The 25,389-nt window shown below is 39.6% G+C and overlaps 1 long non-coding RNA gene across 1 annotated transcript; it reads left to right on the top strand.

Annotated features, from left to right (window-relative positions):
- Positions 1 to 34: 34 nt before the first annotated feature.
- Positions 35 to 21,118, top strand: LOC137141432 (uncharacterized). Its single transcript, XR_010916630.1, has 3 exons — positions 35 to 126; positions 20,230 to 20,355; positions 20,911 to 21,118. It is a non-coding gene; the product is annotated as an uncharacterized lncRNA (long non-coding RNA).
- The last annotated feature ends 4,271 nt before the right edge of the window (positions 21,119 to 25,389 follow it).

The following is a 25,389-nucleotide window of genomic DNA, read 5'->3' as shown; positions in this document are numbered from 1 at the left end:
CTTATGGTGTATGACAGCTGGATATGCAGTTCCAACCCATAGATGGTGGTAACTCCTTTCTGAAGAAGTCTTAGCTGAAACTTGCTGCGCTTTCAGAATTATATGAACAAAAACTGTCAACTCAGAGTAAGTCATTGATATTTATTTTATTGGGTCTTGAGTTTTTAGAGTTATTAGGTTCTGAGATATTTTTAGAGTGGATATGCTTAACTATTTTGCAATATTTTAGATCTGGAGGAGTTGTGTTAGCTGAGTTTTTGATTCATGCCACAATATTAATAAATCAGACCTTTCAGAACAGAGATGATTTCAGTTAGATTGTAACTCTTGACATCTAGTGCATAAAATTGCTTAAAATGAGGAGACTTGGAGGGTGGTTTGTTGCAGTTAGTAAATATACTGAATGTTAAGTATGTTGCTGGTTTTAATGCTATATCTTTTGCTGTTTTATCAGCTGATGAAAATCCCTGAATAGTGTTAATTCTTTCTAGCTAGTGATATATTAACTTTTCTAACTGAGGAACTTTGTCTCTTTCTTGTTGTGGTGTTTTGTTTTGTAAATCAACCTTTGTGTTTATACAGGCCAGATTTTTTCCCAAATCTTTTCCCCCTCTTTTCAGTGATATAGAAAGGGTAATTTGAAATCTGTAATTTCTGAAACATAAATGTTTTTTAAAAAAAGTCAAAGTGAAGTGGAAGGCAGTAATTAACCAAACATGTTTAAAGGACATGGTCATCTTGACTTCAGCCCAAATTTTAGGGTTGGTTTTTTTTTTTTTTTCTTCAAATAAATAAGGTAGTTTAAAAAAACTCAAAAACTAAAAAACGTCAAGAGAAACAGGATTGTCTTTAAAGTGTTTCAAAATTCAAAGGGAAACCACTTTTGTTTCAAGTTAAACAGTCCTCTGCAGTGTCTGCACTTCAGGCTAAGAGAATTTTGCAATTATTCCAGGTCACAGCCAGCCTTTGTTAAGGTGTCCTTTTTCAAAATTGCCACTACTTCCATTTTTTCCAAAGAATGAAGCCAGCAGCTATCTTTATTTAAGAGCAGCCCTGTAGCCTCAACCTTATTAAAAACAATGAGAGAGGTGCTCTTCCCAAAATGATCACCTGACTGTGGCTGAGTAATGACCTCAGTTCCATTGTTCTCAAAGGGACATTGCAGCCATTTTCCAAGAGGGGAGGTTTTCGTGGTATTCTCTATGGTAGAACACTTTTGTCAGACTCTAATGAAGAGGAAACTTTCACTTTTGAAGAATGATGTGAAAATGAATATTAATCCTTTGAAAAGTTTTCAAATGTAGTTAGTGCACACAACTGCACTGAATTTTAACTGTAAGGGAAGTTTGAAGTCTGTTTATTCTGTCATTAAGAAAATTTGGGACAAAAAGCCATGTGACACTGGATGCTAAATTTCTTATGGTCCCATTTTAAAAATTTTAGTTCCTTAACCAATTCTCATAAAATTCATTCTCTACTTAAAGTGTAGGAGCTTCAATGTTTGGGTGAATATGGTTTATTCTTAAGTAGACAAAGTGGTCGAATCCCTGTTTTGTCACCGTTAACTATGGAACCATGAGTACCACTTCTACAGTAAGTGTTCAAAAGTATCCAGCTCTTTGTGAGAGAAATTAAACCCTCACACATCCTTCACCATGCCATTAAAATGTCTCAATAAAAACCAGGGACAGGACCTCTACAGCTGCTTTTCTACTGCAGGGTCTTCACTGGCAGTATCCTTCCAGCTACCCCCATCAGATGAGTATGGGCTAGTCGATGAGTTGGGATAGTGAACCTAATAGGCCATCAAAGGAAATGGCATTGTTTGACCCCTCTGTGTTGAAGAGTGGGCTGCCTTTCCAGAAGGGACTCATCAATTCATCTCTCATTCAGGTACTGTGCTAACCTCTGCCCATGCTTTACTGTGATGAGGATGACAACCCAGAGCTGAGGTGCTCTTTTTACAGTGTCCTTTGGCTTCTCCTCTAGCGTTTAATTGCACAATTATTCATCTCACAGGTTTCCAGTGTGTGTTGAATCCTCCTTTTTCTCTTTTCAGTCTGATCACTAAGTCTTTATTTTGTGTAGCTTTGCTTTGTTTTTCATATCTCATTGCCGTGAAGGATCTACTACTGACAGTGTTGTAGTTAAGGGTCTGTAGTGATAATGCTTGATTTGATTTCTGATCTTCCCCCCTCACTGTTAGTGTATTCTCTTGTGGTCTTGTTTAGTGTTTTGAGTATAATCAGTTCTGAGTAAGGTTGTTTACTCCTATTCTGGAAATCTGTGGATTTGGGAGTTCTACAGTGACTATCATGCCATGTCCTGGTGTTGATCCTGTTGCTGTGTCCCCAGCACTCAGAAGTGGGACAAACCTTCATTGGGGAAATCCCTAAATCAGCAAGCCTATCTAGTTCCCTTGTTCAGATACCTACATACAGTTTTGTCTTTCACTGAGATCCCATGTCAGTTGCACAGCCCAGGAAAGGACACTTACTATATCTCTGCTCAGACAACCTCTTGAATCTGTTACAGTATTTATTTTTCTCCTCATGCCTCCGTGGTCAGGAAACTGCACCCAGCTGCTCTGTTCCTAATGTGGACACTGAACAATTCCTTCTGGAGAGGAACTAGTGTTCATCTCTCACTTGGGCACACTGGTGGGCTTTGTGGTGATAGGATGGCATCAGAGCACAGAGCTGAAATGCTCCTTCTGGTGTCTCAACTTTCTTTCTGATTTAGACAATAGTGAGTATAGGGATTGAATTCATGCTCAAACCTGGCAGGAAAGGGAGACTCAGAACAAGTATTTTCTCTGTGGGCTGGGACTACCTCTAATAGCAGTAATATCTTATTGGTACAAAGGTTTAAACACTTGAATTCTTTAACTGTACAATTTTCCAGCCATTGGAACAAGTTCTAATTCTATCATCAAAAGATTAGCTACTGGCTTGCTAAGTGTAGAGAGGTTGGACCTCACTCTTCTTACACTTTCACTGGTGTGAATCTCAAATAACTCTAGGGAAGTACATGAGATTACATTCATATAAAATGTGTGTGAAGGTGGCACCAGGGCTCCTAACGTTTCTATTCATATTTGGAATTTTATGCAAGATGGATTGTTGTAAAATCAGAATTATATAATTGTAGCCCTTTTCTACATAGTTTGCCAGATGCAAGCTGACATCTCCCCCAGATGTTGATTGGATTAGCCATAGGTTGCAGAGCCCAAATATTTGGGAAAGGCATGAGAGAGTGATATTTTTTGTCTTCAGTGAAATGAGGAGGGTTAATTTCTGAGCCATTCACATGAAGGGATGAAAAACCTTAACTGCTGTATAGTTATACCATGCAATTATGATTGAGGCATTTTATTGCTTGTGGTCCCAAATAAAATTGAACTGTTTGGGGTTTTTTTTTTTTTTTTTTTTTTTACACATTAGACTCTCTCTCTTTCCCTTTTTGCCTCCTGCTTAGTGTCCCTAGAGAGCCGTGCACAGGTTGTTTGGGTGCCTTACCTCAGCATTTCCGAACTTCAGCATGTTTGGATTTCTTTTCAGTGTAACTTTAAATCTGAATTTCCTGGGCTTATAACTATATACACTTGGCCACACCCACACGGCTATATATAGCTATAACACTTGGCTTTGGGAAAATTACAGTTTCCATGTAGTGTGTGTTTTTGTTTTTTACCTTTAAGCTACTGATCTGTGCTTTCAACCATAACTACATTTTACCATATTTTGTGTGTGTAGGAATTTATTTGTTTTTAAAAAATCTCATACACAGACACTGAATGAGAAACCCAAGGAGAAAAAGCTACTATATGAAATTTCAAGATAGCCACTATTAACTTATACTTTTTAAAAAAAAGTGCCATGGGGAGCCTTTCAAACATTGATGCCCAAGCCAGTATGTGGCCCCAGAAGCCTTGAAAAGCAAACAACCAATGGAGTCTCTCAGCATGTGTCCTATCTCCCTCATATCACTGACAATAGTTGTTGAATGAAGATTACCTGTAGATAAAGGCTTGTGATTGGATGAGTTATCTCTGATGTCACAATACCCCTTTTTAGTTACACGACCTGTTGTCCTGACCTGTTGGTAGCCAATATAATCATATTAACAATTTAATTCAATTATTAACAGAAGTAAATTACAACCTATTTTTTCAGCCATAGCCTACGCACAAGATTTCAATTAATTTTAATTTTACAGAACATTTGGAAGGTCTGTTATTAATATTCAAAAGAAAGTAGACTGACAGATGCTAGTTCATTTAAACTAATGGATTTTCTTGTAAATACTCAAGAAATTAATTCTGTACTTGGAATAAGAGCTGTAAATTTGGGGAGGATATGCTATATTTGTAATTCATAACTAAGAGGCTGAATCCTTGCTTTAAGTGCAAAACTGAATTCAGCCTTAACTGTGGAGTCATGACTGGCACCTCCATTATTTTTTATATATAATAAACATACACACAAACTATGTTAATAGAACATTTAAGGTTGCAAAGTAAAGCACTCAGATTAGGAAATGCCAGTATTTAGGTTTCCTGGGCAAACTTAACTTGCCCCACACGCTTGTGTGTATATGAATTATGATCGAGTACTTACTTTAATTACATGATCACAAGCTGTTGCCCAGCCCATTTCTCCTCAGGCAGCCAGTTCTTATTGGTTTGTCCTATCCACTACCTTCTTTCCCCAGCCCTGATGGTTCCCAGTCTCTCAGCCCCAGTTCCAGTCTCCTTGTTCCCTTCCTCTACCATCAGCCTACAGTCCTAGGGCTTGTCTACACTAAAATGCTGCAGCTGCACCGATGCAGCTGTAGCATTTCAGTAAATACGCTACCTATGTCACCAGGAGTGTTCCTCCTGTTGGTGTAGGTACTCCACCTCCCTGAGAGGCAGTAGCTGTGCTGACCTTAGAAACTCTCCAGTTGACATAATGCTGTCTGCACCAGGAGTTAGGTCAGTATAACTGTGTCATTCAGGAGTGTGGATTTTCCAAATCCCTGAGTGACATAGTTATACCAACAAAAGTTGCTAGAGTAGATCAAGCCCTAGTCTTTCCCCCTCCAACCTCTCAGGTCTGGCTTTTGTCCCCTCTGCATTTGATTCTTCTTCCTTTAGCCTGTCTTGGCCTAGCAGGGGGTGCATTAAGAACACCCAGAGCAGTCAGTAATTGAAACTGCAGGGAAAGTCCTACACAGCTCCAGGCTGGAGCATGCTCACTTTGCACAGAAGCTTCAGAGAATTAAGCTGTGCAATTCTAGCATGTATACTGAGCACTTGTGATATGTGATTTTTGTTTTGCTTTGTTTTCTCTTCCAAAGGCGTATAACTTGGCCAAAGTTGGGAGGATGTTCATGGGGATGGCAAAAAGCACATCCTTAACACACAAGGCCAAATTTCAGGTTCCTGGTCCAAAGCCTGCACATGCTAGAGCTTCTCAAAGAAACAGTCACCAGATTTTTTTTTTTTTTTTTTAACATGAGGAAAAACAATGTAATTTTCCTAAGCTTCATTCTTCACAACTACTGAACCCATTTTGGTTAAAACTTTCTAAAAACATCCAAGCTGAGGCAGACAACTGTCATGGAAAATTCCAGCCCAAACAGTTAACATTTGGCAAAGTTATAAGGAACTGAAAACCAGGGTCTTTTAATGGGAAGTGTTGGGAAGCCTTAATAGATGATGCTACTGGTCCCGCCACCCCCCCCCCAAAATAAGAAGGGGGGATGTCCATTCCACTTTTCAAATACCAAAGGCTATTCAGCTTCCTTTCTATGCTAATACATTCTTTCATCTGAAACTTACATTACACTCAAAGACCAAGCAAATCTTCTAAAACTTTGTCTAAAACAGACCCATGTACAGTTTAAATTAAACCCCAATGACAAAATCTGTGGAAATATGAATATGCAGTTTCAAATGTCCAAAAATCTAATAACCTATGTCTTTAGCTAGAAAATTCTGCCATGGGATGTGCATGCAGATTTAACTATTTCAGTGGGAGAAACTTGCACTCATCCAGGGTCAGGACTGGGCCTCTATTGTGCAAAATGTTGACACTATTTCACTGACAGAGTATGAAAAATGCTGTAGAAGGCAAAGTTTGTGTTTGAATATACAAGATATACAATCTTTTCTTTCCTTTTGTATATACACAAACTCTGTGTAGCTAAAACCTGTAACTTAAAAGTGCTGGTTCAGCTGATTTGAGGAGCAGCTTCCACTCTGTCAATCAGCCAAAAAGACTGATATGTGTTGGCTCAAGAAATGATCTCCTGCTTACAAATCCAACTGTGGAAAGGGGCTGTCTGTGAGGGCAGTGGGTAAATTCCAGAACTAAGAGCCATTGCTAAAAAGGCCCTGCCCACATGTGAACCTACCTAGTCAGTTGGTATGACAGTCCTAGCTTCTCTCTGCAGCTGGATTAAAATCCCGTAGAGCATCAATTAAAGCACAAAACTGAATGCCACGGATCCTCAGACAATGTCCCAGATCAATGAACTTCCAGACTAACTTGTACTACAGTTAAATGTGTGTTTAAGTGCCTTGCTGAACTGGAGTTTGTGTCTGGAACTCACAAATAGTTTGCATTAAAGTAAACTGGAACTCCACATGTACATCTAATGACAAGATTTGGTCCACAGTCTGAAATGTGCTTCAGAATCCTTTTTGGATGAAAGGGACTCTGTTAGGATGATTATTTTTGTGATTAGACTGGACCAGATAGATATCAGTTGTGTGCAGAGAAGTTTATTTTAGTCTAATCTTTGTTTAGAATTGCTTTCAAATGTTTCTTGAAAATGCTTTCTATTGTGTATGTTATTGACCTGTATAATATCTGCGTAGCAGTCTTTTGTATTTTTGTTGCATTTTCTTTAGGTGCCTAAAAGCCTTTATAAATCTGACCCTTAGGGCTTGTCTACACAAAAACTGTACTGCAGTAACTCTTTTGGTATAGCTTAAATTGGTACAATACCTAGTGCAGCTGTATTGGTATAATGGTGCTTATTATGATGCAACTTCCTCTGTCCCTTATGGAAATAAACTATATCAGATTAAGTACCTTTATACAGATATAATATGTCCGCACCCGGTGGCTGTGGACTCATTTAACTATTTTGGTAGAAATTCACATCCATAACCATAATCTCTGTGCTTGAGTTCTCTCTCTATAAAGTAGGAATAATACTTCCTTTCTCCCACCTTTTGATTTTCTTGTCCATTTAGAATGTAATTTCTTTGTGGTAGGGTCTCCCTACCACAGTCTGTGTACAGGCATAGTGCAACAGGGCTAACATCTCTGAAGCCTATAGGTCCTACTTGTTAAGTGGCTTCTCCCTCTTCATGTAACAGCCTACAAGAGTCAAGGGATACGCTGCCTGCCTTTCTCAGCCCATATGGTCACCCCAAGGGAAGTGTGAGCTAGTGAGGGGCCTTAAGGTTAGAATGTTGGTTGTCTTCTGTATGATTTCTACTCGCTAATGTGCTTTGTGTAACGCTTGCCCCTTTACTTAATCACATAGTGACTCTTCACTGATTCTGTTAAACACTTTACAATGACCATGAGCCTCCTGAAAGAAACAAACTATAAACCAAAAGGCTCATGTTTTGAGGGGGAGTTTTAGTACACAGGAGTCTGAAGGCTAAGCCCTGTGTCCACATGAAACTAAGCAGCTGAACATAGGGCTTCAGATCTTTGGACCAAGTGCTAGTCCAAGGGCATGCACCCTGCAAATGTGTCTAGGGATCCCAAGATTGGGGCCAGTAGCTGGACTCCATTCATGCTATGGAGACTTAAACCCCCTGGGGATCCAGGGACACAGAGGTTTGGATGCCCCTCAGAGCAGTCTGCTGTATTGGCAGCTTGGACACCTGTCTGGATCTGTGACAAGTTATAAATAGGGATTGTGAAAACTATTTCTGGAAAGTTGCACACTAAAGATAATTGATTCAATGTTTTTTCTTGCGTATTTTCAGTTCAGTGTCACTAATTTGCTATGTTAAGTATATGAGATACTGTCTGATACAGTGCCCTGAGTTTTTATTTTAAAAAAGAAGGTTTTTGGCAGTCATTGAGATGGTCTGAGGTTATGAACTTCTGAACTACTTTGCTCACAAATTAAACAAAATCGGTTCTGGAAAAATTCATGGACTATTTTTGTGTGTGTGGCATTTTGATATTTGTTTTCTAAGATTAAGCGATACTGTCCTAAATCCTCATTTATCTGTAGACATTAGAAACTGCTGTTCCACACTTGAGTGAAAAGGATCTCTTTGACTATTCCACTGATGTTAACTGACTTAACTGTGAAGACCAATTAGCTGGCTCAAGTGCAAAATGGATTGGTAGTAAAACATCTACTGTATCAAGGAAATGTTCACTGTACAATTACCAAGAAACAATGATTTATACTGACAAAGAGAGTACAGATCAGACATCAATTGTCCTGTGACTGCTTACTGCTTTTGGCTTCAGTTTTCTACAAGGAAAATGGAGATACGATTTAACAATGAGAGGACCCCTACAATTAATAGTGTTTGAACTGTAAATCAGATGCCCATTGTGGTAAACTATATATTATGCAGGATTGTAAGAGACTTATAAATGTAGGATAATGAATAAGGATTAAGAAATAGTAGATCAGCTTGAAGGTAAGCTGTAAATATGATGACACAATCAAGTGACAAAATCTGATGTTTCTACCAGTATCCGCACTAGTAAGATATGAGCTTTTATAGAGTTGGGTTTCTAGCTGTAACATTGTTTTCCTTAGTAAAGAAAGGAATATTGTAGACTTGAATATTTTACTTCAAACAAACTACTGGGGAGGGTACTAGAGGTTTCCAGTGTTTGCAGTCACTTTTGAAGAAGTTACACCCAAAGCTTATGGTTTTTTGTTTGTTTTTTCTGTAGTTTCTGATCCTATTGATTTAATCATTATAGGTTCTTATGTAGTCCTTATCACTGTGGTTTTTGACTCTAGTCTTCACCCAACCCGTCAGAACTGTCACTTTATCAAGTGTTTTGTTCTGTACTGCGTTATGCAGCAAGTTTGGAGAAGCAACTTCTGCGTAAAGGTACATTATGTTGGGTAGCCAAAGCTACACACTTCTGGAGAAGTAAATTAGTACCTTTTAAGGACAGAGTTTATTTGGTTGGTATTTTCTGCATTTGTTTTGTTCATAGATGTTCTCTTAAAAGTATTGCAATAATACCTGTCCCCTAAATCACATTTAGTCTCTTCTTCTATCAAAGAGAATAAGATGAAATATGTCAAGAGTCTTCTGCATCATACATCTTTCTAAGGATCATAACTAGTTTTTTGTTTTATGATTATGACTGGAAAAACTATTGATTTGTCTAAACAGCAAAGAGACTTTCTGAAAGTGCTGAAAGCAACTGAACTGAAATGATTGAATTGTCTATTGCCTAAATGTTGTTCTGTGGCAGAACTATTTAATTTCTCTTGAATAGTTACTATTGTCAGGGTTATGCTAATATGTTTAGATTTACAATGTATTTGTTAAATAAGCTTGCTTTTTTTTTTTAAACTTATATTTCCCAAAACACTTTATGTATTCACAAGAGTTGGGTATTATAATGTGCTTCCCTTCTCCTGGTAGCTGGGTTGCAGGTAAATGTGGTTTAAGGGGCAGGGGAAATAGAAAGTGAAAATGGTCTTGGTGTAGAGCTGCCCATAGCTCCAGAGGAGATCAGCGATTCTTACATGGGGGCTCTGGCTGCTTTTAAAAGTATTGTTGGATCCTTTATTTGGATACCTCTGATCATGGGCAGTTCATGAACCCCCCATTTGGGGAGGCTAGCCTCCAGCCCCGCCCCTTCTGCCTGAAGCCCTGCCCCTTTCAACCTCTATCCTGTCAGAGGCTTCCTCCTTCCCCCCTGGTGGACAAAGCACCAGGCTGGCCAGGGGGGCCAAGTCAGTGCCAGAGCACCCCAGCACCAGTGCTGAGCTTCCTGAGCGCACCCAGAACCCATGCCCAGCACTGCCCCAACCTACCTTGGTCCCAGGCTGGCCAGCCCATGCCCCAGCCACCCTGTCCAAACACCAGCCCATCCTCCCCTCACTCCCAGAGCGCTGCCATCCCAGCTAGCACCAGAGCCGACCCAACCTGGTTTCGGGCTGGCCAGTCCACTCCAGCCCCTGGAGAACCCCCAGCCGCACACCCGGGCCCCACAGCGCCAACTTAGCTGGCTGGTGGCTGGCCCACCCCCACTGCCAAAGTGCGGACTGCCTGCATCCCAGCTCCTGCCTGTCTGCTTCAGCAAAGAGGCAGTCGGCTGAGGTAGACTATCACACCGCTGCCAGGCCCATGTGACTGGGATGTAGCAGGAGGGGGGGGGGGAGCCACACTGGGCTGTCAGGGAAGGGTAAGCCTTCCTGGGCCTTACACATCGCGCTCCCATGCCTCTGATGCTATCATATATACACTTTACAATATAGTTAAGATGAATAGCTTATCTGTGTAGTCTCAAAAGCCATTAGAATAATTAGAAACATTAAATTAGAACTATTTCACCCTCCTGAAGAAAAGTCACAAATCTGGAAGCAAAAACAAAACCAACACAAAGCAATCGGGAGATCCAGTGTTCTTGATATATCTAGAAAGAGTCACTGGGACTAATAGAGAGAGAGAACATTCCAGGGTGCCGTTGCAGCAAGAGATGACCAGGAACCATGCTGTGGCTTAACCAACATTGCAAAAGTCCAATAAAAATAAGTTGTAGAGAAGAGCTTGCAGCTCAGATCAAAACTAATAATTCTATTGCCACCATCAATACTAAACTGGACACAGGACAATCTTCCATTGAAATGGCTGAAAACAAAATCTGCAGTATTTAGTGAGACAAAAACCATAGCTTGAGATTTTTCAGAACTGACTAAGGGATTTAACCACACAATTACCATTATCTGGGTGCATGGCTCTTTGAAAATCTCAGCCACCGCCTTCTTTCTTGGTCCCACTAAAAGCTGCAAAAAAAAAAAAAAAAAAAAATCAAGGTTTCTTGCTGCTTGTATGTGGGCCTAAAAGATCAGTGTCCATTCCTCTTCATCACAATCTTATTTGTGTACCTCCCTTCTACGGAGGAAGAAGAAAACGGTAACAAAATGAAAACCCTAGAAGTAAAGAACAGCCACCCCTATTTCTTATGGTAACCTTTCCCAGATTCCAGGACAGAGAACAATGTCTCAAGTACCTCAAAGCACAAGGCACAGTTAGTCATCTATTCCTTTACTGACCAATACACCAAAGAATAAAAGGAAACTGGGAGAGGGTACTGTGGGTAGTCTTAATTTCTGATGGAGAAACTGCATAACACATTACACTAGCTCTGTTTGCATAAGGGTACTTAACTAAAATTTTGTTGGTCTTTTTGGTTGGCCCTGTCCCTAGACAAAGAGAGAGACAAAGCCTTAAGTTAAGAATGTATTTGCAAAAACCACTGAGCACTCAGGATCTGATCCAACACAGAGTGTAGACAACGAGAAGAATTTTCTTGACTTCAGAGGGTGTTGGGTTGGCTCTTGAAAGGATAATTTTAAAATGAGTTGGTCAGTAACCGTGCCAGAGTGGAACAAAAGAACAAATATCAAAAAGGAAATAAGCTTTTTCCACCCTACAAAGGGAAATTTAACTTACTTTTTGCAAAAAGGTTAGCAGCCTCTTTAAACTGAACCCAATAAAAACCCTGTGAGCAAGATGGCTGGGCAGATAGTGTACTGGTCTGTCTCATACACAATAAGAAGCTTTTGGGCAGGGGCAGGAAGGCGGAAATGACAGCCATCCTAAACTAAAGATAAAATTAAATAAACTTGTCTGCAAACAAGTGATATCAATTCATTCCAGTCTAATCACAAAAATAATAATCTTAACAGAGTCCCTTTCATTCAAAAAGATTCTGAAGCACATTTCAGACAGTAGGCCAGATCTTGTCATTACATGCACATGTGGCATACTGGTTTACTTTAATGGAAACTCTTTGAGTTGCAGTGTCATTTATGTACATGTTTGTCTTTAAGCAAGTCACTTGTCCATTGCTAAATTTTGCTGAGAACTCCCTCTGAATTACTGAACGGTAACAGCACAGAAGGCCGTAAACAGAGGCTATATGTTAACACACTTGAGTAAACCACATTTTAGAACTGCAGCAAGACACTGTAGTATAAGTTAGTCTGGAAGTTCATTGATCTGATTTGAGACACTGTCTGATGATTTTGGTATATGATAAGAGGAATGGACATCCCTCCTTAATATTATGGAAGGACCAGTAGTGCCAGGTGTTATGGTTTCCCAACATGTTGCCTTTCCAGTACTTTATAACTAGATCTGGCCAGAAAACAGAGAGCTTTCTGTGAACATTTTTTTGAAAAATAGATTGTCCAGAAATGGGACAAAATATCAAAAATACTTTTATGGAAAATGTTTTTCAAGGAAAATTCCATTTTGGGGAGAACCAAAAAAGAATCTTTTGGCTTCCTGGCTGCCCACCTGGAAGGCTGTCATCAGTTTCTCCTGTAGAAAGGAGGAGTTCAAGTGCCCATGTCTTTGCCTTCCAACAAGTTCTGGGCTCTGCAAAATAGTGTGATCATGTAATTAAAGGCTGTATTATAATGTATATATGCAAAGGGGCCAAATTAAGGTTGCATAAGCAACCTTAATTATAACATTTCTTAACTTTTTCGTGTGCTTGACTTTGCAACCTTAATCTTCTCTTAATGTAGTGTTTTTGTGTGATTGCTGGTCAGGGTTGGTTGGTTTTTTAGTTTTTCATCAGAAAATTCCATCAAAACACCTTTGTGTGGACACTTATCAGCTTTATAAAACTTTCTTAGGTTCAAGATGGAATTTTAATATTTTGGTGTGGGGGGGGGGCAAGAGAAGGAGGGAGGGAATCAGGCAGGGCAGGGAGTTGAATCTGGGTCTCTTTCAGGGTGCTCTAACTACTGGGCCATAGGCTATCTTGAGGTCGGAATGTACTTTTTCTTTGGCTTTTTATGGGAGGGGGGAAAAAAGTCAAAAAAGCTCAGATTTGTCCTGGTATGGAATGAGAACATTTGAAATCTCAAAACGTTTCATGGGATGTAAAACCATTTCCCAACTAGCTCTAGTTGTGATTCATATAAATGCTTCTAACTTAAGGTAGGCAATGTGGCCTAGGTAATAATGCTCTGAACTGGGAGTCAGGAGACCTGGAGCCTATTCCAAGCTCAGCCACTGACCTTGTGCAAATTAGTCCATCTTTTTGTGCTTCTATTTGTTTGGTTTTAGGCTGTAAGCTCTTAGGTGATGGACTGTTCCTGCCCCAAGCACGAGTCCCCACCCGTGGTTGGGGCCTTTGTTCAGTACTGTAATACCATCTTTTTAATAACCCCTAGAAGAGGAGATTCCTTGCCTTTAAAAGATTATAAACTTATATGGAGAGAAATTACTACAGATCAAGCATCAGGATGACAGATAGCCTGTCAGGGGATCAGCATTGGAAGTCTTCATGCAAGAAGTAGGTTTTAAAGAGAGTCTAAAGGAAGAGTTAGAGGCTATATGACACAAAACTATTTGTGCCATGCAAATGCCATTTGTTTGCATTATTTTAGTGTATATTTAACATAGCAAGTTCTTTTTTTGTTCTCCTTTAGGATAGTGCAGGAACGTGCTCCATGGTCTAAAATAGTTAATTAGAACAACAATATAAAACAGTACTTTCACAGAGGAAACAAAAATGACTTGTTAATCAGGCCGTCAAGGGTATAATAGATTCAGCACATTAAATCCAGCAGCAGCTAATCATGAGAAACAGAACTCCCACAAAGATGCAGGAAGACACGCCATGTGAATTTTGCTGAGCTTCCCATTCAGTGATGAAAAGAAATTTTGGTCTATTTTAACCCTGAATATTCTCATTTCTATAACAAAATATTGGTATTTCCTTTAACATCTTTATCTTGTAATGTTAAAATTATTTCTCAAGATTGAATGTCTGCAGGGCTGAAATCATACTCTCACAATTTACATGCCTACATGTAACTCACTGTTTTCATCTTTGGTTCTCTTTTCCATAACAGTATTTATTTTCCTATATTTTTGAATGTACAGAGTATCTTTTGGGGCATTGTAGTCCTCAGCTGCTAAATCTTCAATGTATAACTCAGTGGAGTGTAATCTATATTATGGGATTTTTAATACATTTTAAACAATTCTGTTAATATAATTTGATTGAATTGTGCAGATTCTAGGCTCATGAGCATTGTCATGTGAAAATAATATTTCATCTTGCAAAACTGTGTCCAGATGAGCCCCTGTATCTGTCTGAGGTATGTGAGCCTAGGAAAGCCATGCATGGTGTATGTGATAGATGACCTGTCAAAGAGGCAGGTATGCTTAATAAAACCAATATATCAAGTGATCTGAGCTTTTCCCTAGGATTGGACGGGCATAGGTAGTCGCCCTCAAGATAGGAGGCAACCTTTTGGTTGCTGAGTCTAGAGTGCTAGTAATATCATAAGCGTGGGTCATGTATAGTGAATGAGTTTGGACAGGCCAGGGTGATACTAAGAGCAAAGTAAGCTAACTGGCTTCAGGCTAGCCTTTGTTTGAGATGAGTGTTGCGTTGCAAATTTGGCCTTATGTGGACTTGCTTAATAATGCTTACAGTTGTTGTGTAAGAGAAGGCAATGTTTGGTTCATAGAATGTACTGGGTTGAAGGGCATAGGTAAGAGGAAGCTGATCAGTACAATAAAATACTGGTAAAATAAAAGGTACTGGGAAAAATGTCCCTGTATTTGGGGTGGAAGGGGGAGAACAGGAAAGTCCTTACACTGAGTGATATGATCAAAGTAAATAAACCAATTGGTAAAGAGACATGATAACTTTTGCTGTCCACTATTTTCATGTCATGTGAACTGAAGCTGGTGCAAATGTATTATATGGGTTATCTAAGACACAATGCTTAATGTTGGGTGGATGGTCATGTAATGTGGAAAGGTGCTAGAGTGTAAGGCATGGTTGGAACGTCATAGGAGAAATCCAGTGTGACCCATTTATGCTGCAGGAGAAGGTAATTCATTTTTGGTTTTTTGGGGGTGGAATATCTTTCATTTGTTGCTTTTATAGTAACTATAAACACAAGGACAGGCTTGGAGTTCAAATAAAGGTTTGAATGAACAAACCTGAGTGTCTTGACCCCCCACATGTGTAGTAATATTCTTCCTCCAACAAATGGAAAACTCTGAGGAAAATTTGGACTTAAGAGTCTTAGGGTTAGATACTGATCTCAGGAAAACTGGTGACATTCAGGGTAACCACTCTGATATCATAAAGTGAGAACAAACTTGATTTAGCTTTCAAATGAGCATTGTACCCTCTTCCTCTCTTCCCCCCAAAATAGATCTGTCAGAGCAGGCGCTCAATTTATTGAACAAAAGATTATAATTACGGTAATGCCTTGAAGCTCCAACTGAGATCCAGGGCTCCATAGTGCTAGGTACTGTGCACACAAGCAGCATGAGAGAGTCCCTGTCCCAAAGCATTTTTAATCTAAATAGACTAAGGTTATGTCTATGCCGTGAGTGCTACAGTGGCACAGCTGCAGTGCCCTAGTGTGGACATTTCCTACATAGACCAAAGTGGCTTTTCCATCAATGTACGTAATCCATCAATCTAACTACCACCCAGGGAAGTAGAAGAATTCTTCTGTAGACCTAACTGTGTCTACGCCAGGGGTTAGGCCGGCTTAATCATGGCCCTCTGGGATGTAAATTCTTTTTCTCACACCTCTCATGTAGCCAGGTTGATCTAAATTTTAAGTGCAGACTAGACCAAACTATGAGAGGGGAAATCGAGACAGATGAAGTGAGTTGCCCAATGTGCATAGTATACAGGTAGCAGAGCCAGGATTAGAACCCAGTTTTCTTGTTTCCCAGATCAGTGTCCTAAGCTCTAAACCATGGTACCTCTCTAAAATTACCTTGAGAATGTCATGTTGCCTGAAACAAGAGATGCATGTCTAGTGAATGCATTGTCCCTTCATATAGATCAGGTGGTATACATGAAATGTAAGGACTAAAGTCTTTACCTACTTTTATTTAAAAAATAGTAACCTGTCTTATGTGTACAGACATGTACATATCAATGAACTGCATACAACAACTGCTCCATAAGACTATATATTTAGTCCTAATCAATTCTCCATAAGACATGGATGTATTTTAACAAAAGATTCTTGCTTTTTCCCCTTCCCCCATGTCAAGGATACATGTAACATGTAATTCAAGAGAGCAGGAGTGAGGCAAGGAGAAATCTTTTCTTATGTCTTCTAAATTTTTTCATCATTGAAGCCAAAAATTATTTGGCAAACAAGACCAGAATATACTGAAATGTTCTATTTTGAAAAGTGACTTCAGGAAATGATACTCCCTTCCTTATCAGCTCTGCTCCCAGGGCCTACTCAATCATGGTTTGCTTTCGTTAGTGGCTAAAGTACACTCGGGTTTTTTTGTTTTTTCTCCAAAACATGAAACCTCTCAATGTCATTTTTACACAGCCACTTTCAAGAATACAACCACATTTCTAGTATAATTGCTGGATGTGTTTTTTTTTCTTTTGTTCCTGATCAATATATAAAAAGGATATTGGCCATGATTCAGGAAAACATTTAAGCACATGTTTATATCCTTTCCTATTCATGCCAACACAGGAGGAGATTAAACCCTGGGATCTTGTCCTGCACTACAGAGTCCGGCAAGAGGCTAAAAAGAGTGAAGTAACCACATGGAGTAGAGGAAGTTTGGTGGGTAAAGCCAGAGATGGGAAGGAGCTAGACAGGTGCTGTAAAAAGGAGCCAAGGGAAACAGCAACAGGGTCTGAGACTGAGCAGACCTAGGTTGCTAGTCATAGGGTATCTGGTGTCAAGACATCCTGCTCAGGAGCATGAGTACCAATGTTCAGACAGACTGTTCAGAAGCAGGGCACAAACCCCAAATTGGTTGTGAGTTCTGTGTTTAGATTTCACCAAATATCAAGTGTGAACTCCTCAGGCACTGAACAATCTTAACATGGAGTCAGACTATCCCCTTGGGTACTCCAATCTATCTTGCCACTGAGGTAAACTTGCCTTTGTGATAGATGATCCCTTACACCAAAAATCACAATATTCAGGTTACTCCTAGTCCCAAAGGACTAGTCTCTTGCCCCAGGTCAATTGCACCTTAGATCTCACCCCAAAGATAATAAGTCTTCAGGGTTGGCTACAAGTGTTAACTAGAAATAACTTATTTCCTATTTACAAGGTTAAAGAAGGTAAGCACACCCACACTGAGTTAGTTTTAGGTTTCAAAAGGTGAAATAAGCGTCTAAAATAAACAAGCACTATATGTCCCTTAGTGCAAACCCAGGCTAAACGCTGTGGATCTCTTTCTTATGGCTAGAAAACCTAGTCCTCAAGAGTCCAAGCAGCATAGAGGTAGTTTCTCCTTGTTAAGGATTTTTATTCCCTTTTTGTCTTCTCTGAGCTGGCAGATCAGATGGATGCAAGGAATTCACTTGCATGTCTCCTTTTCATGTGGAGGGGGAAGAGAGCACTCAGCAAAGCCTCTTATCCTCTGGTGTTGCACAAAAGTTTGTCTGGTGTCAAGGGGCTTTCTCTGTTGGGCAGACATAACTCCTATTGTCACAGACCAGCATTTCACACTAATTAATGTCTCTCTTTCGCCTGCAGACTTCCACAGCTAGAGAGCCTCACAAAGCAAATATTACTTTTACAGTATGGGATGCAGATGTTATGTGAGCTTAATGCATGCAGCAACTTGCTTGCATTCAATAGAGTTATAAAAGTGAGCTTAGTAATTAGACTTTAATATCTATTTTAACACTACTAATACACAGGTGAACGAGACTAATTCCAGCTATGTATTTCTCAGTAGCCAAGTGGGGCATGGGGTCCTTGGCATAAGCTGGCACCTGACTTGCTAGTGTCACACCTCGGCTGGAACACAGAGTAGCAGGCAGGCCCAGGTTCCCCTTCCAGCCACTGGTAAAGTGGCCCAGGACCTGGAGAAGTGGAACTGGAAGACCAGCTAAGGCAGTATCCGGACAGTTTGTCTGGTGGGATGGTATTACCCCATAAGGAAGGGGATACGTAGTGACCTGGCAGAAGGGCCTATTCACAAAGGGGGTACACTGAGATATGGAGAGTGAAAGGGGCCATAGCACAAGCAACTGACAGAAGGGGGTGCCTGATGGTGGGAGAGCTACGTAATTCCCAGACTGAGCCCCAAGGAGACAGACACACCTTGCTGTGAGTGGACAGCCCATTACACGGTTCCATGTTAGATTATATTTATTCTTGGTATAATAAACAAGATACTTTTGTTTTCACGAACTCTGGGACTCAGCCTGATATGGGCTACTAAATTTTTTTCGACACCTGCCTGCTGTTTCTCAAAATTATGCTACATAATTACCACAACCAACAGGGTATCTCCAGGTTTCCAGGTCCTGGGAAGAAAAGACTAAATCCTTTTAACTCTGTCTAAAAGAAGCAAGGAGTGAATAAATTTTGGATAAGTGGCAGCAACAGTACCAGAGTCTGTGTCTGTCAGCTGTTCACCAGAGGAGGAGCAGGTTATCACAGACATGCTCAGGATCCAAGTTTTGGACTTGTGTCCAGACTCCTTGAGGAACCTCTTCCTGCTTGTGACCCGGGGTGGAGGGTGGGGGGAACCAGTGAGCTGAATGACCAGAGAACAGGAGAGTTGTGATGGTGGCAAAGAGTAGATCTTTGCTTAAGAAAATGGAAATTTTCTCTTAAGCCAGGATCTGATAATTGTATTTTAAATTAAACACAATTTGATACTGTCCTTGGCTCTGGCCAATGATTGTTGGTTTTGTTACTTATTTAGACTCAGTGACCATTACTAAAAGTGTATATTTGGGGAAGAATATCTGTTCTGTTTAAATGAAATTGTTTTCTAGTGGCTTTATTAGTTCTTTAACAGACCAGATTAACACATTTATCATTGACAGAGACTTAAAATGATTAAATTATTGCACCAAATGTGCATACAACTACATCCTAAAGCACTAACAGACTAGAAAATAAAAGATTGTGTTTACTTTTGTAAAGTGACATTAGTGCTTCTCAAAGAGTCTGGATTCACAGCAGAAGAAAGTAAAGCCTGTTTTTTATCTGCAGACAACACAAGCACTAGCAGTGCAAGTTTCTCCACACTACTACATTGTGTGCCAGACTCCTAATCTGGAAGGACAAATCTGAAGGGGATTAATTTAAAAAAAGATCTTCTTTAAGACAGGCAATAAGACAGAGTGTCCATAGTCTGGCATGGCCAAATAAAGGGCTCTGATAAATAGAGCTGGTCAGGAATATTTTAGTGAAACTTCTCCTTCTCTCATCTCTCCTTCCCCCTCCCAAAAAAAAAAAAAACCAAAAAAAAAAACCCAAAAACAAACTGAAACATTCCTGTAATTTCAGTTTCAACAGCACCTCTGTCAGGAAAGATTTCTCAGGATGAGGTTGGATTTTCTGGTCAAAAGCAGTGCTCACCCTACACTAGCCAGTAGTCTGGGGATTAAAGTACTCACCTGAGTTGCGGAAGAACTTGGTTCAAGGTTCTGGTCTAAATCAGGTAGTGCAAGGACTTGAACCTGAGTCTCTCCTAAACCAGGGGAGTGGCCTATCCAGTTGGCTATGGTGAGGTGGTTCTTGTTTTGACCAGAAATTGCATCCTGGACCTGAGAAACTTTTTCTTTCTGGTTGGTCATACGATGACCCACAAATCTTTAAAGTCTCTTCTCCCTCCCCCACTTCCGCCCATCCCTGCCAATTGCAGAAAGAGAACACTTTTTTTTTTTTTTAAATCTCTAAAATTTTAATGGGAGGAGATAAACATTTTCTACCTAACTGTACTGATAACCTGGGAAATGAGTCTGACTCCACCCCTGGCTTGGATTTTGCAGAACACAAAACCTAGCTATCTGATGTTGAAATGGTCGCAAGCTCAATCTCAAAATCTGGACATTCCTGGATAGTGGGAAGTTTGAAATCTGAATTATGTTTTCACAACAACTTCTCAGACAAAATCACACTGGTTTGGCCATCTTTATTCAGAAGAGAGGGGGACTGAAATTGGAAACGTGTATCTAACCCAATTTATCCCTGCTTCATTGTTCCCTTCAGAGGAGAAAGAGCTCTTTGCGCCATCTGCTGGTAAACAGGGGGAAAGAAGACTGCAGAGAGCTTCATTTATATAAGCTATCTACCCAGAATTCCAATGACACCTTGGGAGTCACCATAATTGCAAGGGTGAGTGTGTGCATGCACGCACGCATGTGCATGCATGCTATGTGGCTAGTAGTGTATTCCTCATGGCAAGGACTTTGCTGAAGAGTCTAGTGGAGGAGAACTAGAAGTATACAGCAAATTCTACACCACTGAAAAGACTCTTGTTGGGAGATGCTGCAGAGGACCGGAGCAGAACTGTGTAAATGTGATGAGGCCCCTCCTACCCTGACACTGAAACTGCAATTGCTGGATTAGGACATTGGAGCCTCAGAACAGGAACAGACAGAATATCCAAGGGACTGGAGATAGGCCTACTCAAATGCACCTCTGCAGCTAACCACTGATCCCTAACCATTAATAGGGTTTAGCAAATGGGGAAGGAGGATGTGGCAAAGGGACAATTGTCTATTGGACATGGACACTGGTGCATGAGGAATGGAGTTAATGGGCTCCTGCCAAAATTACTATGGGGGAGTGTTTTACTTATCGTTCATTTCATTATGTTTTTGTTTTCTCTCCTTGATACCGCTGTGTTCCCTTTTCCCCCAATATAGTTTTCCTTTTTTTTGGCCACAGAAACTCAAGATTGGTGAGTGGGGAAGTATTGCCTAATAACGGCACCCAAGGAAGGTAATAATCCCAGAAACTCTGTGTGATGGCTTGAGCTGGTGATGGTTGTTAATTTTAAGAGTTACCCTTCACGCTTTGAATTCAGCCCTTGTTGCTGGCAATGACACCTCACAGAATCATTACAAATGCATTTTATGGTATCAGTTGGATAATGTTGGTATATTTTGATTGATGTTGACATTTCAGTCTTGTTCAGTCTTGGACTTTGTCTTGAAATGTTGATGTATGAAAATAACCCATTAAATTACAAAGTAATTTACTATCACTTTTACTATTAAATTACAAAGTATTTCAGCTACACAAGTTAAGGCCCCCATCAATTTGCAGATGCCAGTGCACATGTGAGAAGCCCTTTAGAGTGCAAAGGGACTCCTCATAAGCACTGATTAAATCTTTTGTTGCATTCATGTGAGATGAGTCTGTATATGGTTTACACTAAGTATACAGTTATATCATTGTATATTTATTTGTTAAATCTTGTTCAGGAAAATTCCTGTGTCTGAGAAGTATCAGGCTGGATACCTAAGAGAATCTATATGGATAATTTTAATTCCATTCAATAGTTTCTTTATTTTCCCCATATTTTTGTCTTAGATATGTTGAAGACAGTATTGTTTACATAAATACTATATTGACTTCAAAACCATAACATTTGTCTGATCAGCTTATCCCACTTGATCTATTTTTCCTCAGGTAGTTTAATTGTTAACCTAATGCATTAAGTAAATTGCTACACTGCCCTGAATTTTTCTAGCTGCTGCTTAACCATATTTATATAGTGAGTATTTGGTTTTGTCAGCTTCTGATACCCTTAATACTGTCTATTACTTGCATATTACTGCTTGTAATTTCTTTGCATTGTTCTTTATTAGGGATAAGTTTAGTTTAAACTGTGTTCCGTTCTTCTGCTAATGTGAATGCTATCTTAACCGTAAGAAGATAAAAACAATCCTGCTTTTCTTGCAATTGTGTAAAGGATTTTAGCTGTCAACCACTGTATTGTCCCACTAAGGCAAGGACTTCCCCTAATCTTTCAAAGATTAGGATTTTGCCTCATGCCTCCCATTGCCTTTAGGAGGAATCTGGAACTGTGATCTGAATGCTGACCTTCAATCCTTCACTAAGGTTCAAAATAAACAAAACGGGAAATCCTGTCCTGTGAATGCATGCTCAGCTGTGGGTAGAACTTGGCTGAATGGGACTATCAAAAGGCAATTCTGAAATGTGGTGGCATGACTTACAGTGACGTGAACTGGAACAGGCAAGTGTTGTCATAGTAAGCATGTTGTCAAGCTTAGGTGTTGTCAAGCATAGGGAAAGCCAGATAAATATTCCTGTGATGAATAACAAATCTAGATGATGTCTCAGTAAATCAAGCAGACAACATAAAAATGAGGAATAATGATCCATCTTGTAGTGAAAATAAAACATAATACGCATCAAACTTTTTCTGAAGCAATTGCTCCTTTTCAGAAGTCTTAATTAACACTCTGTGCTGTTTCACACCATTCCAAGTGTTGTTCACACTTGGTAGCAACATGGCCTGAACTTAATTATATGCTAACATTTCAACCTCCACCTGGCCACAGCCCTGGAATGCACATTAAATAATAAAAACCGAATTTGGATCTTACGACCCCAGGTTTTACACCAGAATAGCATCATTGATGTCACTCAGTGCTTATATTAGTGCTAACTAGGGTAGAATTAAGTTCTCATAGCCTAGAAGTGCCAAATGATTTTGGGTGCCTAAATTAAGTCACCATAAAGGGGTTGGGGCTTTGGCCCCAGAAAATGCTGCACGGTAGCCTGTAAGTAAATGTTCATAACGAGAAAAATCATTATTACTAAACTTTAATCAATTATTAAAAATTGTATTTATTCGATGTCCTGGTGGGATAATATGTCCTTTTGTAAGATGCTTTGAGAGCAATGGATGAAATCCACTGCATAAGAGGTGGATCGTATAATAGTAGTAGTAATATTAAAATATATTATTCCTTTTTTTTTTTTAAATGACCACATTACCAAAATCTCCAGAACATGAATGTGTACACAGTAAACTCAATGGTTTTTCATTGGATTGTTCTCCAATTAGAGAGACCATCTACAACAAAGTCCCCACTATAAGGAAAGTGTTGTAGTTAGTGCAAAGTAGGAAATGATTTCTCTTTTATTTTTAAAAAAAAGTCCAGTTTCCCAATCTGCGTGGACCTGACATGGCAGAATGTGACAGAAGATCTTACTAAAGCATACAATGGATTAAACATGCTGAAAAGTGCCCATTGTTATATTTATGGTGAGGAATGTCTCCAACTCTGCATTATAGACAATGGGTTTGCTTACTTTCTGACCTGCAACTTAATTCACTGTTGTGGACGTGAATCTCTGAATCTTTGTCACAGAGAGGGGAATTGTGAGCATGGATGCAGTAAATGCTTTCTGCCATGTAGTTAAGCATATTCATAATGTTAACATCATGGATAGGGAAGGAACAGGAGAAGCAGATGCATGTCACAAGGGCTCTTATTTAGGACCCGCTTCTGCACCATTAAAGGCAGTAAGAGTTTTCCATTGTCTTCAATAGGGTATAGGGTCAAGCCTATGATACAGAGGTAGTGTGGGTGATGGGTGTAGGCTTGAATGTCTTTTCATAGTTTGTAATTTGCTCTTTCTTTAAATTAAAAACAAATTCCTTACTTTGGGATTATGTGGAATTCGTAGGTGAATTAAAATAAAATTCTGTAAATGCAGATTTTAAAGCTTCTTCCCTGACGACCTATTGCTGCATTGATAAGAAAGCAGCTGGAACTGGTCAGTGCAAAGTGTGATGGAAGGTATGATGTTAGCAAATATTCTTGTTCTTGAATGCAAAATTTATTTTTGCTGCCTACTTATGTTTCCTGAAACACTACTTCCCCTATTAAGGGGCTTTTAAAATCACTCTAAATAACTATGAAATGAGAGCATAGGAAAAGGCTATCCAATCTATCAAACCTGTCACCTTTTTGTTTTATTCCCAACTTTTTGTTTACACTGTACTCCTCAAAACCATCTTCCCATGAAAAGAAATGAAATAATGTCTTAAATCATTTGTATTCAAACCATCAGTTGTTTCCATTTGTAAATTAGGTCCCAGTAGTGCAAAAGTTATGCATGTGCTTAGTTTTACTTCTCCAGGAGGAATAATTCTGGATATAAAGCTAAGCATGTGGGTAAATCTCTATATGATTAGGGCTTCACTCCCACTTTCCCTCACTCATTTACTTCCCTTCCCCCCCCCACTGGAAAAAGATGTAAAGATAATTCTACTTGAAAGATGTGAAAAAGTTAAATATATTTAAATGTTACTTTTTTGTCACCTTTAAAGACAAACAAAAAAACCCAGGGGAAAATAGAAGAAAAGGGAAGGTGTAACTAAAAGCTCTAAATGAAACTTTTGGAAAGAAAACTACATAATTTTCAAAAAAAAAAAGTTTGCTTTTAAATTTCAAAAGAAATTGCTAAATTTCAAATGAAACAAACTTTTCAATTTTGAAATTTTTCATAATTTTGTTAGGAAACTTTTTTTTATCAAGGCAAAGCTACAATAAAACATTAACATACAACAATATACATTACTTATTCAGGATCAGGTTAATATTCAAAGAACCTGGCTAAAGATTCTGGCGTACAGGCTGAGGAGCATTCTCTGAATATGCTAAAAAGGGTGACCAAATTTCTAAATGCTTATCTTCTATTTGGCACATCTTTTGTGTATATTCTTGGTCTGAAAGCTTTTTCCATGATGAGGACATTCCATATCTTACTATACCACAATTCCATAGGAGGAGGAGTCCAGCTGCTAACAATGAAGAAAATAATTTTTTGTTTTGTTGAAAATGAGCATTTACTGGAGCATTTAGGTAAGCAGGTCAGGAGTTCCCTAGGAAGCTGGCATTGATGTGGATGCAGTGGGAAAATGATTGACACATGTATGGATTTAAGCCGCAGGCTGTGACTTGTAGTAAGATTTTACTACAGGGGAGGGGTACTGCTGGCCCATCACACATACTCTCCTACACCAGGCATCCAACTGGCTCCAGCATGGGAGTTACAGGGCTTTTGACCTCAGAACGTGTTAACTGGTGCCAGTGTTACAGGGCTCCTTGCCATGAACCCATAATGTGGGGTGACTCTCCTCAGCCCTACCTCTCAGGACTCAGCTCTCTTTGAGTCCTGGCACCTTCCCCACCCCAAGGGAGACAGAAGGTTCAAGCAATGTGGAGACCTCGGGCCACAAGGTTGCACTCTATCGCACGCCATTACCAAAAATCCCAGGTCTTTTGCGTGTGAGAACCATTCATTTTATTCTCTTAACAGCACTGAAAACTGGCCACAGGAAGCACCAGGGCCTAGATTGGTGACTCCCTCCCTGCCTGACCA

Source organism: Emydura macquarii, unplaced genomic scaffold (genome assembly GCF_026122565.2).
Source record: "Emydura macquarii macquarii isolate MOO-44397 ecotype Brisbane River unplaced genomic scaffold, CSIRO-AGI_Emac_v2 contig_3062, whole genome shotgun sequence".
NCBI lineage: Eukaryota > Metazoa > Chordata > Testudines > Chelidae > Emydura > Emydura macquarii.
The sequence above is the reverse complement of the archived record's forward strand: the minus strand, read 5'-3'. Positions and strand labels throughout refer to the sequence as shown.